Source organism: Argiope bruennichi, chromosome 3, assembly GCF_947563725.1.
Source record: "Argiope bruennichi chromosome 3, qqArgBrue1.1, whole genome shotgun sequence".
NCBI lineage: Eukaryota > Metazoa > Arthropoda > Arachnida > Araneae > Araneidae > Argiope > Argiope bruennichi.
This window is the reverse complement of record NC_079153.1, coordinates 119426594-119445711: the sequence shown is the minus strand read 5'-3', so window position 1 is coordinate 119445711 and position 19118 is coordinate 119426594.

Below are 19118 nucleotides of genomic sequence, written 5' to 3'. Positions count from 1 at the left end.
ATTGACGAAATCGGTCCACTTGCTGAGGTTAGGTGCTCTATATAAAACTTATTTTGCAATATTAATATTCACTAGCATTGTATATTATTCTTATGTATAATATTATATATTTAATATTTCTATTCTTTAACATCATTTATAATTTCTGAATTGTAGAGGCAAATGATTCATACGAAATAAAAATTGGCAAAATTGGCACATTAGATATTTTTTTTACTTTTTGTGATTTTGTCTCTCGGAAATAGACTTTTGTTGAGAAAAAGCATCATTGATTTCATATGAAATTTATATGACCATTTGTAGTTATTAATTGGCAAAATCAGTACTGTGTTTGTGGCCGGGAATTGAATCGAATTTTTCGAATTATTTTAGATTTATAGATGGTGGATGAACAACTGGGTGCCGAATATGTTTAGTTGTATTTCCTTTAAAACTGAATATACAAAATTGAAATTTTCCTTATTCTTTATTAAATACAAAAAACCTCATTTTCTTTACTCCTGATTAATTGCAATACATATTTTCTTTATTCATAAAAAATAATTTTATACTGGAACTTTTCTATTAAATTTCATAAATGCGAATTCACCAACCAGATTTTTTATTATCATTTATTAATTATTATTTTTCTATACACTTGCTTTTTTTATTTAAATTTACAAATGAAGTAATAAAATTTTTCGACTATAGATGGAGCCCCAGAAAGTATTTTTGTCATTAATAGTCGGAGGCAAGTGACGTCATCATAATGAAAGAAAAGAAGAAGAAAACTTATATTATAGAATAAAAATAATTAATTAAGTACGTCAGCCATTAAATACTTTTATTCTTGTTACAGATGACATATTATATGTGATCGGTGGATTCGATCCAGAATCAGACGTAGCTATTAGGAATGTGAATTTCCTGACTCCTGCTGCCACCTGTTGGGAAGTTGCAGCATCTCTACCATCTCATCTTTTCGGCATTGCAGCTGTCGCTGTCCCTAAAATGGTTTGATTTTAATCCTTCGAAGCTTATAAACATCCATATAAAATATATTAAATATTCTATTAAATTTGAATTTATTTTATACGCAATTAAATCCATTTATACCGACTATTATAGCTCTAATATTTTTTTCTTTTATTTTGCTGAAATAGACAGCATATTATTAAAACAATATTTTTAAATCACAAAGTTTTTTCTACTTAAAAGATTGGAAACTTTCGTAAATATTAATTTCTCCTTCACTCGCTTTTTCTGATGCATACATATTCATCTGTTTTTTTCATGTTCATTGATAAAATGCTTAATAGAAAAAAACTCACCTTTTTTGTTCATTTTTTTTAAAGAAAATATATAATATTATGCAATTGTTTAATTTTTTTAAAAATACGATTGTATGGTTCAATATCCAAAAATCTCATATAATTTTTCTGGCGATTTTTGATACACTGTGTCCTAATTTCTCTGAAGAAAATATAAAATAAATTAAATCATGGAACCAAGAATTTCTGTAGATAAGAACAAAAACTATAAACAGTTTAATTATGTAGCGAAAAATTAATAAACTTAAAACAATATGTTGAAAAAAGGTTAAAAAAAAATCATTAGTTCCAATGAAATTAAGTTTGAAAGCAAATTTTGGCTTTTTGAAAAACTGGGCTCTTTAAGAATTTTAAAATAGCAAAAAAAATAAAAAAATTAACACATTTTAAAAGAATTATTTTGCGATAGGAAATAATTCCTTCTTGTATCAAAATAATTGTTCTTTAAATCCTTCAAAAGTTAGACAGTGTCTTGAAATAATAATAATAAAAATGTTCAATTATTTGTGTTACTGGAAGATATAACATAAAACAAAACATAAGCAATAAATTTCTTAAAGTAGTCTATTTGCTCAAAATCTTTATTCCCTGTTTTTTATTTCTTTTTTCACTGTTGGTAATTTGATATATTTAGAAATTTTTACTCCATTCACATTGCATAAGTTTTCATAACACTTTATGTCAAAATGACATTTAGTTGGCATATCTTAAGTCAGCGTTCATTGGGAACTGTTTCAACAAACTGAATACAATTAATATAATATTAATATTACAAGAAATTTACAACTCAATACCGGCTAACCTACTTGTTTCTTTTCAATTCGGGGGCAATTGCTTTTTTAGCCCTTTAAAAATTTTCCACTTTCGTCATTTAATGAATTAAATCGACCATGTTAATTGATATGATACAAAATTAAACCAAATTTTTAAATTCGCATAAATTACTGACCGTGTTCCCTTTAAGTTTTATCATCCCCAAATTGCACCATGAAATCAATCTCGATATTTTTAAATCATCGGGACGTTTGGCCCCTCATATGCTTTCGCTTAAGATTGTTACTTGAAACACATGATTAGTAATAATGGCGAAAGTAAAATAATACAATAAAATAATCATAAAAAAGTCGAGGAAAAATATACAGGGTGTTTCAAAAACCTTGACCACGGCTTTTATTCATTAAATATTGATCGTAGACATATACTGTAAAGTACAAAGTTGCGTAAAAATAGGTGCAAAATATTATGAAATTGATTAAAATTTTCAAATGGATTAAACTTTAAAAAATACAAAATTTAAATTTTTATACGAACCCCGTACAAAAAAAATTCCTAGTGAGTAAAATGTGCCCCATCCTCTGATTAGGTCATGTGCACAATTTCAGAATTTTATCATGAAAATTTTCAAAGATATGTTAAAACAAAGTTGTAGAAGCATCAATCACAAATTAAAGTGCAAATGTTTACAGCTTCAATTGAGATGACGCGACACTGGAATGCATCATAAGAAAATTATATATGTTTCATATCTTAAGTTTTAAATACAAATTTTAAAATCTATGCTTTCTGAAAAATACTTTAAAATTTTATATCATGAATTACAGAATATAACTTAAAAATAGCACAATCAGTGAACTTGTAAAAAATCTTATGTAATCTTTCATTAAAGTAATCTTTCCTTTAAGTTATTATTTCTACACATTTTTAATACTTTTGAACCAATAAATAGTAAAATTATTATTTATTTATTCAATTATTACTTTCTTTGTTAATTCGTGTACGACCCTTAAAACACGAACATCCAACATAATTTTTTCTCTTTGCGAACTCATATCCAGGCATCGAAAAGTGGTTTAAGTCAGTATTTATGTAGTTTCATATCTTTGAGACTTTTTTTGAAAAAATACTGAAATTTCGTACCTGACCTTATTAAAGAATACGGCACATTTTACTCAGAGGGAATTTTTTTTTGTACGGTGTCCGTATAAAAATTTAAATTATATATTTTTTGAAGTTTAATCCCCTGAAAACTTTAATTGATTTCATAGCAATTTGCATCTTTTTTTACTCTACACTGTAATTTACAGTATATGTCTACAGTCAATATTTCAGAAATAAAAGCCGCGGTCAAGGTTTTCGAGACACCCTGTGTAATATCAATTTTATAGTTTAAGTTGTTGAATTCGGTATCCAAAAACCGATCTCTGTGTTGGAACCCGGAGATGTTACTGAAATAAGAGTGGAAGGGGTGAAAGTTTTAATATTGATTTTTCGCATTTAATTAAAAGGCTATTAACCTTAGAAAAAGTGTAGATTAAAAGGTTCTAGATATTATGAGTACATAATGATGCCATAAAAAGTTTTGATTACTTATATAAATTAGTAAAATATTTAAAATACATGAAAATTTGGAAAACTATCATTGATTAATTTTAATTAAGTAAAATTTTTGAAATTCCACTTAGATACTTGTTGTATAGAAGGGAATCTCTGTTAAAATTCTCAGATGAATGTCCTAATTATTTTTTTTGAAAAAATCGATTTCGTCGGAAAATGCTTATAGGTATTTATTTTTTTTATTTTTTTTATTTTTTTTTTTTTTGTCAGTCAGAATTTGTAGAAAGAAAAATAAATCTATTTTATACTGGAATGCTCCATCATGCAAAAATTAAAACTGTTTTTTCTTTGTATAAATCGAACGCCTGAGGTCGAAATATCACACAGACTGAATTTGGCTACTTTTGATGCAAACATATTTGGACTTTCTCATATGCAAAGTATAGAGAAAGTATTATATACATCAAAAATCGTGATTTCGACTAATCCCCACGTTTCATACCTCACTGATCATACTTTGGGCATTATGTCCGTCTGTCTGTGAAGAAACTAACTCAAAAACGCTTTGGCTGCATGGGTGAAAATTAATTAATGGTATAATGACCAAATTTGTAGACATCTATCAAATTTTGAACGAAATTTATTCACATTGTCTGTCTAGCTGTTCGAGTATAAGTGAACTCAATAAATATAAAACGGAAAAAGCTATATAGATAAAATTTGGTACATGGGTTTAGCATCGAAAATAAAAATATTTATCAAACTTTGAACCAAATGTGCCAAAGACTGACCGTCTGTCAGTTTGTTCTTTCGAATGTAAATAAAACGCACTGTTTAAATCAATGAAATTCATTCACTGTCTTGTGACTACGGCTGTAGTTTTGTGTTAAATTTTGATGTCAATATGTCGCCATAAAAAGGCTTTCAAAATCCACATTCTCGCTGTAGATTCACTAAAAATGCTATATTCACGCCAAATATAGAGATATTTCATAACTATTGTTCGCCAATGTAATGAAAAGCATTCGCGGTCTTTCTCAAGGTAAAAAATTTTCTGGAGGAAGAGCGGAGTTAAGATATTTATTAGAAAATGTGCAAAAAAGTTTCGGTGTGATACCCGCTAGTTTACAATCAAGATCCAAATGTCACATTTTTATTTAAGACTATCCTGTAGTTTATATTTTGTCTATTTCTATATGAGACTTCAAATGTCATTTCAACAAATTTATCATCTAGGGATTACGATATATTTCCTGATAAGTAATTGTGCCTGGCAGCTGGGTTGAAGAGGAGCCAGAGACAGGTCGGTTAGGAAAAGTCATTTTCAAAGTTGTACAAAAATAAAAAATTAAATATAAATTTATTGGATTATAAATTATTGAGACAACTGTGTGCATTTATATTTCATTGAAATAAATATGATTAGTTACTTATTGCATATGGGAATATTATTTATTTAATGAGTTATGCTATTTTTCACTTTTTATATATCCTGAAAAATAATAATTTTAATTTTATATTGGTCTCAATATTATTTCTTCCAATCTATTATAATAACAACATATTTTTATTTGTAAATAAGGAAATTATTAATTTCTAACTAATATTTTATAATATACTAATATACACACTAGTTAATAATCATGTTTCATTTACTCTGTAATTAAATTAAAATAAATCATTAACATGTTGATTAAGTTAAAGATATATTGACATTTAAAATTCATTTGACCATTTATTATTGAAAGAAAGGACACATAATGCATACCGTCTAGGAGCTCTAAACGCCTACAACCACCACTATCTAGAAAGTGCAAGAAAAATTTGCTATCAGGTGCTTAACAAATCTTTCGAAATCGCTTAATTTTACAAGTAATTGCCAAGCGAAAGAAGAATATTACTGTTAGTAATTAAGTATCAGAAAAAAGCATTCCGATCTCCTCCCTCCTGTCTTACACGAACAGAATTCTCAATTAAGCAGCGAAACTGGAATCATAGCGACAGTCTGCAAGAGGTTTAAAACCGGAACGGCTTTCTTTGTCCAACCTGAAATGACTCATTTCTAAAGAACACGGTCACATGATGGATGTCTCATTTTTATTTACGCCATCAGATCAGAGATCAAAATATCGCTTTGAATTCTGATGCTGTTCAAATTAATATACGGTAGCCAAAAAAAATTACACGGTATTTCAGACTGCCCGATGATAGTTTAGTTAAAATAACTAGTTTCTGGCCGTCAGTCTGAGATGCTAATGATATTGAATGGGAAAAAAGAGGGTAAGAAACAAAGGCGAATGAAATACTTAAAAGTCGAAACCTATGATCACTTGTTTATTATTCACTGTCATGTGATCACTTTCATGTACATTCGTTTTGCTTGTTCCCAAACGTGCCTCGCCTTCTCATAATGCAATTTTCTAAATGCCAAAGAGATTTTTGATAAGAAATAAGAATGCTTATTCTTATATATATATATATATATATATATATATATATATATATATATATATATATATATATATATATATATATATATATATATATATATATATATATATATATATATATATATATATAGTGTGTGTGTGTGTGTGTGTGTTACCGTTAAAGTATATAATGGAGTTATTTCATAGAATACCTAGTTATTCCATGAAATAACTGATCGTGTCCGTTAAAGTGTGTAACATGTTATTAATTTGACACTTTAACTAGTTATTCTATGAAATAACTAGGTATTCTATAAATTAACTAATGAGAGACAGTTAAAGTGTAAAATAAACAATTTATCTAAAATGAAATTAAACTAATGATAGACAATTAAAATGAAAAAGAAGCAATTTATCTAATTTAGGCAGCCTATAAATGGTATTTATGGAAACGTACTATAAAATCATTTGTTACAACAAGGATTACTGAAATGACACTTGGAATTACAAAGAACATTATTTCTAAAACAAAAACATTTTTTATTGACACACTGGGTTTTACACGAACATTTTTTAAATCCCTGACCAGTACCTAAACTTTGAGCTGTAGTTCATGAATGCAGTAGGCGTGGAAGGTAAATGTATTTGTCGTGCGAGATATATGATATAGATTATTTTACACTTTAACGGACACGATCAGTTATTTCATGGAATAACTAGGTATTCTATAAAATAACGGATTTCATGCTTTAACTGTAACATATATATATATATATATATATATAATATAATATAATATAAAGGAAAAGAAAAATTCTTCAAAGGTAAATTAATTCTATTTAATAATTTATTTTTTAATATGATATGCATAGTGGTCATAAAAAAATAGAAAATTCGAATTACTGGAGATCTAGCAGCTATAACAATAAATGAATACATACTAAATTCCTGCTATTTGTATTCGGAAGAGAAAAAGCAGAAGAATACACATTGAATTTTAGTTATATAAAATTTTGAAAAATTCAACACTCACTTTTATGCATTGCCAATGGATCAGTGCAATAAAAATTATGAATGGTATGTATAGCAACAAATATTGTTTAAGAATTGAAATGGCAATGCTTGCTTTTATGTATTGCCAGTTAATAAGAACAGTGTAAAAATCATGAATGGCGTTTGAATGGTACATGAAGCACGACAAATATGGTTTGCTAAGCGAAAAAAAAAAGGAAGCAACTAATGAAGACAATTAAACGACACGAACCCGATAACAAACTATGTTGATTAGTTAAACAAATGCTTCATATGTTTGCTTTCGAACGCTACAGTATTTCATTGAGGAAGATGAACGCAGACAAAAGGAATCTGTTGAACATTAGTCTCAAAGTATCTTCCCAATCTGAATAAATGTTCGTTTATTAAAAAAAGCTGCATAAGCGTCATTATATTATTGCGCCGTATTTCGTACCCATATGAATCAGCATACTTGAATCGGCTCTTGTCTTGCAAAGTATGCAGAGGCGATTTGTCAGTCCAGAAAAAAAATCACAAAAGAATACAATAAAATTTAATTCTTAAAAGAAAATGCAGTTTTACTTCTAACAGCCAATTCAAATAATTACAATAGCCTTAATTGCAATTATTTGAATTGTGTTTAAAAAATTTATCGACATATTTTTTTTCTGTTGAATGACCTCTAATAATAGAAAACGATTGCATATTTATGAATGTCCATTGTACAGACTAATACTAGGAACATTCTTTCCAAAAGTTTACAGATCTATGGGAGTTTTGGAATTGATTGCATAAGACTGAAGAAATTGGGATCAAGAACACTGTGCAAAATATATTGGAAACTCTTTTGCATAGTAATACTTAGAGAGTACAATTCTTACATATTAAGATTTTGAGCAGTGTTGTCTTTTCTTAATATCGTATATTAATTGAATATATTCTACATTTTCTTATTAATAATAATATTTTAAATTATCTTTTATCTAGACCATTATTTTATTCTTTACTCTTATGGTATGTTCTATTTTATATTTACTCATATTTCCCTTTTTTGTTCTGTTTATCTTATACTTTTATTGTTATTATCTTATATCTTATATTATGGTTGTTATTCTGCATTTTACTTTATTATTTCATGTATTTTATCATTTTAAAATTCTGTTAGAATTGTAGATTTCGTGGTTTCTAAATTTTCACTTATTGCATGTAAATTTTACATTATATTTATTGATATGGCCTGAAGTTATAAGATATCAAAAGTAGAAAAGTCTCTGCTGTACCTATTTTATTTGTTCCGTCTATGCCGCCTTTCGCCCAACTGTTTGTAATGTAACCATATATCCATTTTGTATTGGTCGGATTTCTTTACCTTGGATGGCAGATGCGTCTTTCGATGGGCATGTGAAAGTGAAATCAGAGCCAAATCAAGAAAACAAACCAAAACAGCAAACCCGAGCCTTGCGTGGGGAATAAAAAGAGAAAACATCACACTATTGGCAATCCGCCAAGTCTTATTTGTCCTAGTGCAGCTCACACATCTTTAGGTTCAGTGGAAAAAAATCTCTTAGATTTTCATTGTTGATAGCTATTGCATAGTAAGAGAATTTTGCTGTTCTCTGGGGTTGATATCTTCAATTTATTTTCTGGGGTGTTTTTTTTTCATTGTTTTTTTAATTCTGTTTTAATTTATTGAATTATTCAATTTCATTGAATTGAATTGTGAACTCGGATTATAAAAAAATGAACAAAAAGGTTTTAAAACGGGGGGAGGGAGAGGGGAGAAAGAAAGAAAAAGAAAAAAACGAGATTTAAAAAATAACTTCAAGGGGATTAGCTCTGCAACTATAATAGATTTTATTGAGTATTGAGTATATGGCATAGTTTTCTGGAAGTATCATTGTAATTTACAGCATCCATTATCTCACCTCTGGCCAAGAAGTCAATCCCATAAGCCTTTTCATTTCTTTTCGTTTTTTTACTGTTACCAGTGATCAGTAGTAGTTACATTGCACCTCGTAAATTCAGATTCCAATTGAAACGAATTTTTTTAAATCATGTGAAGGCAAACTGATCCTGTGCTACTATTATTTCTATTTATTATTTTCATAATTTTTTTTCATGATACTTCTCACTATATTGTAAACAAGAAATTGAATGCATTTCTCTGTTATAAAATATTCCAACAAAATTAATATCGAAATAAAACACATCTAGTAACAAATCTTAATTTATAGAATTAAAATTATTTTTGGTTGAATATATTTTATAGCCTAATTAATTTCTGTAAAATATGATAAAATGGGAATTTTATCACGCTTCAAACCACGCTTGCGTCAATCAATTCCTTAGCCAATTTTTCAGATAAGTTAAGAAAAGGACGGCATAAAAAACATTAAAAAATACCGAAAGATAACGAACAATGCCGGCAAAACCTCTTCTAACTGCTAAAGTGACAGATTCGCTCAATCGTAAAATATTTCTTATCATTTGCGAAAATTCTACAACACTATTCACTATGAAATTTCATAACTAGTTACTTATCACTATCTATTAGTCCCCAAGGTGCCCCATTAGTTTAGCCTCATTTGTCTTTGATTTGTTTGATTAACTTTGCTTTTTGAAGCTGCGCGAGGTTTTCCTTGATGGACTTCGCCGTTTTGAACTTTAATCGGATGACAAGGCCAACATCTGAGTCAGTGACCCACTAAATTCCACGATGAGAAAAAAAATAAAAGATGAAGAAAGAGTAGGCTTCATCCAAGATAACACCCGCTTATTTTGTCGCCGAGGATGAATAATGAAATACGTACAAATAATAAATTCAATAATATTTGTTATCTATGATTATACATAAAAATTATATGAAGTAATTATAAGTACAGTAGACTTTGCTATCCTGAATCAATAATATTCTGTCCAAAGAAAATTAATTATCAATGATAAAAGGACTAATAATTTGCTCTTCTGTTATATGACATTTTACATTGATACTTCGTTAGTTTAGAATTTTATGTGAAGGCCGGGATAGCCTGCTGGCGTCGGATTCGCGTCCCTTAGGTTGCGAGTTCAAACCCCGCCGGCCGAAGATTCCCCGCGTGCTTGGTCGTTGACGCGCGTTAAATCTGTCGTGGTCACAAAGTCCTCCATGTCGAGAGTAATACCACTGGGGGTACTGGATCAGGGGTGATCGATTCTCTGATTCAGGTCTAAATTACGATCTGTGGTTGAGTAAATGAAATGCGTGAATGAAGTCCGCTCCGTAAAAAGGGTTGTGACGTGTGTGTAGCTAAGTCGTTCTCTTGGCCCTAGATGGCGCTACTATAGAAACAAGAGGCGCTACCCCTCAGGCTTAAATCGGCTGTCTTCGAACAGCGAGCTTGTCCACGGAAAGTGCCATAAGAAACAACAAGAGAATTTTATGTATTCGTATATTACAGCTTATATTATTCTTATTTTGTACAATGAAGTGAGATACTACAAAATTTGTCTAAAATGTGTCCAATTTTATTATTCTTGGATTTTCTTTCTTTTCATTTTTAACACATTCAGTTGTAAAAGAAAATTAAAAAAAGGCCTATTTAAAATGTCAGGAAGTATGAATAAAATAGTTTTTGGTGTAAAGAGGATGTGTTTGATAATGTGGGGTGGTAGAGAGGGAATATTTATAGAATTCTGGACATTTTGGCTTTTTTCATCCGACATGCCCTTCCATTATAGGAGGAAAGTTCCAAACCTAATGCTCATTTACTTGCGAACATTTTCAGAAATAAAATAATTTCTCCGATACTATGAATTTTTCCTATTTGCATGTATTCATTTTAGTATCATCTAAAATATTAATCTCATCTAATGCTGTATAGTATAAATAAATTAAATGATCTTAAAATGTTTGCTATACGGATAATGAAAAATTAATTAGTTTTGTCACCCTGGTGCCCTAGTAAGATGTAAAACCTTTCATATTATGGAACATGCCATAATCTTTTGCGCTTTTGTTTTAAAAGCTAAATTAGGGTTAGATTTCTCCGTAACTGAAATGGAAAGAGAATCTAGAGTCGAAATAATTTGTTATTGGTATGGCCTTATGTTTGTATTTTTTACAAGATCCAATTTAAGGCAAGATACGCTGTTCATTAAAAGTTCAAAGACAAAAGTAATTTCGAATAGAACAGCAATGTAGTACATTTACGAAAACATCAAAGGTTAGAAAGATGAATATGTGAAATGGAATGAAAATAAAAGGCCAATAGTATTTAGAACTTCAAAAATGTAGTTAAAAAATAAATACCAACCGTACACTTTTTGAGTTCTTGTAGTTTCAAACTAGATAAGTGAGAAGAAATGGAACGGTCAAAGATAAAATGGAACACTAGGTTAAGATACAGGCAATAGAATTGGTCACACTACAATTCGTAAAAGTGAGAATTCATATTCCAAACAGCAAATGTTTGTGCGTTCAGGGCAAAGAGGAATTAATTTTACATCTGCCCATGATTGGTAATATTGATCACATATTTGAAAATGTTGAGCAGGTTTTTGCTTATTATCAGTTCAAATATCTCTTTCCCCTCACCATATACATACCGTTTGATACATCTTAAAACGTTACAAAATGGAACACGAAAAAGAAGAGACATCGAAGGCGACTTTGCAGCAAGATCTGAAAGCTCATTGTCTTGGATTCTTATATGGCTGGGAAGCCAATCGAACATAGATCGAAACCTGTATTCTTCAGTGAAGGTAACTATTCCACGATTTTATAACATCCGGGTGATTTTGGGGCTAGTTTCAACCATTTGAGCTGTTTTTGGCGCTATTCTACATAATATGCTGGTTAGACATCACAATTAATATAGGATATAAAAATTATAATTAAAAAAATTTATCCTGATTTTTTCCTGAACTCTGCTAAAAAAAATTACGAAAATGGATTTATTTCCCATACATTTTCTTCATTTTAAGAATTTTCTGCTGAAATCCATAAATAATAAAGTTATGCAGGTATCAGCTAGTATGTGTATGTAATATAAAAAATGTTAAATTATTCTATTTAAGCTATTTATAAACATTTTTAATGAAGTTAGTTCATTGGTAGACGTCAAATACGCTTTTTCAATTTAATGTTTACGTATCTTCTAGAATAAGAATTGACGTGATGCCTCATGAATTTAACAGCCTAAGATAATGCATAATAATGATGCATGATGCGTTTGATAGCATGGATAATTGTATCTTTGAAGCAAACCACAGTTACATGAAATGCCCATTTTGTATACCACAAGACGCAACCTTTCATTCCGAATATACTTTTCCACTGTTGAGAGATACAGAAATTCAAGTTGAAAATATTTTTACTTTCTTAGTTACACAAATTTATACGGTCCGTTTTACAAATTGCACTTTATTTGATTTTTCACTTTCCACAATAAGAAGCGTACAAAAAAGAAAGTTTTGCACTAGACAAGAAATTCGACATGGCGATTTCGATCAATATCCGCATTATAAGACTTTTCTAAAATCGATAAAAACATTTTTGGAAATATGTCAGTTTATTTGAAATTGAAAAGAAGAACTGAAAATTAAAAAGCGCTAGTCGAATGAAATTTATCATGTAATTTTTGTACTAAAATTGTGGATCTATTTCAAATTTTGAACGAAACACAACGGAGGAAAGTAAAACTGTCTGCGCATCCATGTGCAAGTTAACACAATAACTTAAAGACAGAGATAGATATATAAAATTAAAGACAAATATAAATAGTAGAGTAGATATACAAAATTTGAAGGGTAGGTTTATCACCAGAATTATACATCTGTATGGCATTTTGGGCCAAATTGATCAGAGGAAGAAATCCGACTTTATATTCAAATCCCTTCGTTGGTTATGAAAAAAAAATCGATTGTGGAATGAAGAAATACCAGATTTCCAGAGAATGTTTCATATTCTGGATGTATATGACGAAGTACATAGTTGTTTTTTTTCATGAGTTTTATTTTTAGAAAAAACAAATTTGTGCAATTGTTCTAAATTTCTGAATGATAATTCGAAAATGTCACCTCTTTCCAGCTATCAGTTCTGTCATTAGAAAGGTGAAATCATTCAGAAATGAAAAATATTCTTCTGTTACAAGATTTCGAAATCCTTCAAAAATGTATGCTGTCACTTAATATATGCTAACCTAACAATTCACCTCATTATTTATTTGTTATTAAAGGAGAAAATTTTCTTGAAATATTAGAGAGGTAGAGATATACTTTTTAAAGATATATCATTTGGACAAATAATATGATGTTTGACGCTCTTCTCGATAAGTTACGTGTAATGCTTTTGTGGTGAAAGCTTATAAGTCAGTTAACAGTTGCCATTGCTTTTGTATTGTGGTCATGTTACTGGTAGGGATTGCAATACCGGTATACTGGGATACCGAATACCGGTATTTTGAGCCATTTGTACAATTTTGAAATACCGGTATTCACAAGTTTGAATACCGGTTTTTCGGTATTTGCTATAAATTTTTTAAATGGTCTCCACTATATGTTCAGGGATCGCGAACATAGCAATATAGTATACGTTTTTGTTTTTATGTCTCCCTAACAGGCGAAATTAATTAGCTAATGAATGGCTTAATTAATTGCTTAAATCTAAATTAGCGAAACATGGATTATCCCTGAAAGAAAATATAGTATCCATAACGACTGATGGAGCAACAATTATGAAAAAAAGTTGGAAAGTTGATTGGTGCAAATCAGCAGTTGTGCTATGCACATGGAATTCAATTAGGAGTAATAGATGTATTATACCAAAAATATAAAGAACAGAAGAATCGAAATACTGTGGATATAGAAACTTCGGATTCCAATTTTGAAAAGTTTAAGAGTGAGAGTGATATTGACAATGAAGATAGTGACAATGTAATTGTTGAAGAAGATATTGCTAATGAGGATGAAATACTAACCTATCAACAATTGCTTACTCTAATTTATAAAGTTCAAAAAGTAGTTAAAATATTTAAACGTTTCCCTATAAAAAGGATATATTACTAAAATATATACTAACTGAAAATAAAACAGAATATATGTTAATATTAGATTCTAAAACACGTTGAAACAGTTTACTCCTAATGATGGAACGATTTTTGAAACTGGGAAATCCAATCCAAAAAGCAATAATTGACTTAAACCTATAAATTAATTTTTCAGATAGTGAATTCGACTTAATATCCAGAACTATATCAGCTCTACTTCTGATAAAACTGATTATTGAGACATTATGTCGGAGAGATTATAATTTATTAACAGCTAATGCAACAGTAAATTTCATGTTGCAGTCACTGAAAGAACAGCATACATCATTATCTGAAGAATTATATATTACATTGAAAAATCGCACAGAAGAAAGGCATACCGAAACAGAAAATGTCTTATGGTATTTACATAATTATAATGATTTTAAAAATGAAAATGAAAAAGAAAAAAAGAAAATAATCAATTAAAATCTGATTACGTTTATAGTAAATTTTCTTAAAATTTTTTACCCACAAACCTATCCACATTCAGAAGAATTCGGTTGAGGTATCGAAGATTATGTCACTACTGTCAATAGTGAAAAGGAATTGTCTCTTCAACAAAAATTAGAATTAGCGATAAATAAAAAAATTTCAACGAACCAAAATACAATACAGAAATGAGCTATATCCAAAATCATCCGACGAGAAATCGATTTATTTGATGATGAGGGATTTAGAGGTAAATACTTGAAAAAAGTATATCGCGCATTGCTAACAGTACCACCAACTAGCGTAGACGCTGAAAGAGCGTTTTCGACAGCTGGTAGTTTTTACACAAAATTACTTTTCAGGTTTAATGACAGTACAATTGATGCATTATGTTTTTTTAGATCATATTTCAAAAATTTGTAATAGTACCACAAACTGAATAGTGATATTTATACTTTTTTGTGATTTAAATACTTAATTACTTAAATACTTAATAATTACTTTTTTGTGATTATATACTGTTATAATTTATAAGTTACAAATTATTTTTTGTGATATTTACACTCTCTGACAAAACTGGCAATTTAAAAAAAAGAAACACCTGTGTTTTCTTTCTTTTTTCAAAATTTCTAATACCGGTATTAAAGCCGGTATCCCGGTATTAAGATCTAAAAAATACCGAATACCGGTATTGAAATTTTGGTCCGGTATTGCAATCCCTAGTTACTGGGCTGCGAACCACAAGGTCCCAGGTTCTAACCTCGCTCATCTGAATTCGCCACATTGGTGACCTCGTACGATGAACTTTCAACTTTCGTACAGCTGTTGTGGCGCCATCTACCCACAGCAAACCAAAGTCGTCAGATTCACTAGACGCCACAACCCAAAGTCGTCAGACTCACTTGACGCAGCAACACAAAAAAAGGCCGCAGCAAAACAAAGCCGTCAGACTCACTTGACGCAGCAACAGCAATCACTCACCCACACACGCTCGTCATAACGCTTGGCGCTACTCAAATGGGTACAGGCACATTTGACTCAACAGCTAATGAATACATCTCCACTCAACTGCCATATCGTTCGTTTCACCTCCGACTCCGTGGAGGAAGTCTCTGGTGAAAGCTTATAAGCCAGTTAACAGCTACCCTACCCGGGCAATTGTTTTTGTATTGTGGTCATGTTACTAGGCGAATCACAAAGTCCCAGGTTCTAACCTCGCGCATCCCAATTCCCCACACTTTCATTAGGTTTTGTTATACTCTAAATATACAATTTTGAAAAAAACAGATTAATTTTTTGTCTTATAAAAGTGACGCGTTCTTGTTGTTGATGAAAATAGATAAGGTGCGAAGTCTAAAAAATATTTGCATCTGAGATATTTCCATAATAATTCAAAATATTTTTTTTTTAAATCGAGAATTATCGGAATATTACAGCCTGAGATAAAGAGAGTGAAATTAACAAATTTAAAATTGCAGCCAGACCTGCTAATTTATTTACAAAATTTTAAAAAAAAGACATTTCAAGGAAGTGATTTTAACTTTGTCCGCAGCATTATGGTATGTCTTGATTTCACAGCGGCCTCTATATTCTGTGTGTAGCTTTTTAACATCACACATTTAAAAAAAAAAGAAATCCAACCTAAATCAACATTATGTACAAAAGGCATTTATCTTGCCTTATTAAAATTCTAAAAATTCTTTTTTCGGCAATAATTGTGTCATTTTCAAAAACCTTTTCATTTAGCTAGCTATGTGTTATTTTTTAAAAAGTTACTCTTCATTAGATCAATGATAATGTACAAGCAAAGATTTATTTAATGTCGTGCAGAGATTATTCTCTTAAATATTGTGAATTTCAAATGAAATCACTTTAAGATAATTAATACAAAATTACCAAAATATAAAAGTTTCGTCTAAAAATATATGCACATGTGCAAATGAAATAGTGTTTTAAAATGTATTATTAAAATGAATATATGAATATTTAATAGATAATGTTTTTTTGTGTGTATGTAGTAAATATATGTTTAATAACATAAACGGCGATATTCCTGTCATGTTTAAATGAATCCTTGAAATAACCTAATCTTTTAATTTTTGAGGAAATTATTTAAATTTTATAAATGAGATTCCTGTTAAGTATTAAAATTGGATATTCATTTTGTTTCTAAGTTTTTAAATAGTTAAAAAAACAATTTTAATTCAGAAAAATACAAAATTCGTATGGAGATTCAGTACGGCCGTATGAAAATGCTAATAAAAATTAATTTTTAAATCTAAATACAAAACAATACCCATTATTATACTAAGTATCGAATTTTATATAATAAAAAGAAAAAAAATTTAAGTCATCTCATCTTAAAAAATGTTAATGATTTCCAAAATGATAAATATTTTAAAAAAATAATGAACATTTAAAGGGTTTTTAATATATTTTATATATTTATATTCTAATATATACTGTAATATGATCATTATTTCTGTACTGTAAACATGATGGATAATCCCACGTTTTTTATGTACAAGTAAGTTTTTGAATGATTTTAACTATTTTCTAATCATTTTCCCCATTTTTCATTTTTCGACTTAATTGTGTAAGCTACATTTTTCTTTGTGTCTTGTTGCGTCGGATTTCGATTTAAGTTTCTTTACAATTTTTTTAAAGAATTTGTTATAATACGAATAATGATATTTCATAATTTCATGTCGGTGATTTGCAAAAATGCCTTGTATCCCTTGCCGTCCCCTTAAACGAAAATTTGATGAAAGACCTGAGGGAGAAAATTCTTCTTATTTTGTTTTTAAGTTAATAGCTTGCATTAAAATACCGTTTTACGTTACAGAAGTTGCAACCTATTAAATATGTAATCGTATTACTGGTACAATGTTAGGCTTCGACATTGATCTAATTTCAAGATTATTTATTTATTTATTTGTTATGTTTAGGATTATCAGAATGTTTTGATATCCGAAGTGCCCTTGACCCTCATTTATTCTGATAACTGAGATGCCATGGCGTTCATTCATGAGAATCACTAAAAGTAAAATTAATGAATGAAATAAATAAAAACACAGAGCAGAAACTTAGATAACATGCCATTCTTCAACTAAGTGGTTGCCTACACCTAAGAAAATAAATGCCGCACAAATAGTTGCTTTAGTACTGAAGTTTAAAGCCGATTGTGTCTCGATAATTGTCAAGTTGGGGGAAACACTGTTAGAAAATTGGTCAGTGACGTCCATTCAGTAAAAAATAACACTTGATGTGCAAAAATAGCTTAAGCGAAAAGTGAAACGTTCGCTTAACATTTATGCATTTCCCATTTAAATTTAGTACGCAAATTTTTTCAAACTTGAATTTGCACTTTCCATTTTTACTTGCTCATATAGAATAGGGACAGTACTGTAATCGTCAAAAAATTCGAAATTTTGACAAATCTTCCCGTTTTAAACCTCTATGAATTCGAAAAATACATTTTTGTTGTTGTTTGTTTTTTGCTTGCCATGGGCAAGCCCGCTGTTACGAAGACAGCGATTTTAAGCCAGTAGGGGAGTGTCTCTTGCTTCTTTTTAATAGTGCCAACTAAGGCCAAGAGGACGACCTTGCTACTCACGCATCACTCATTCGTTTGCACAGCCCCTTTTTACAGGAGGGCACATTCACACATCTCACAGATAGAACTACGGAAAAACAACCATCCCCAAACCGGGACTCGCACCTAGATCACGGGGAAGACGCGCTACCCCTATGCCAGGACGCCAGCACACATTGTTGGAAAATGTCCGTCCACCTCTTAATCTTTTGCAACAAAGATAACTCAAAAACGCTTTGCGCTAGAGGGATCAAATTTGGCATCAATTTTGGTCTAGACGCATGTCGAATTTTGAACCAAATCCAACAAGGTGTTGATTGTCTGTAGGTCTGCACTTTTAGAAATACGTAAAGGTGATGACTCAAAAGCGGAATTATATAAATACACCAAATTTTGTAGGGACATTTGTAGTTTTGTGTCAAAGTTTTGTTTCAATCAGATGGAAAAACGCATCAAACACAAATTCGATTTTCAAGTACTATAAACCGCACAGCAGAGATTAATAGCCAAATAACTCGCCAACAATCACACGCTGGATTCAGTAAAAATGCTAAATTCACGCCAATTATTAATATTTCATAATTAATGTAAGCCAATGCAAAGCGTTTTCGGTATTATAATACCTTTATTGCGAGAAAATTTTGTCGAGAGCATTCCCTCTGGTTAGTTTAAGCTGTTAATGTACATGAGTAAGTATTATTTATTATTGAATGGGCGACATCGGACGATTTTTATCCTTTACTTGCACTTAAGGCATACAAAGAGAAAGCATCATCAAGAATTCAAACTCGAGGCCTTGATGAATCTTCAAGTTTTATACCTCCCTCAGTTCAAAATACACATTTGTGGAATTATGTCTCTCCGTCAAAACAAATACAATTATTCAAAAAAAATTGTGGTAGATAGATGTCATTTGATAATTGGAATAAACGTCAAATTT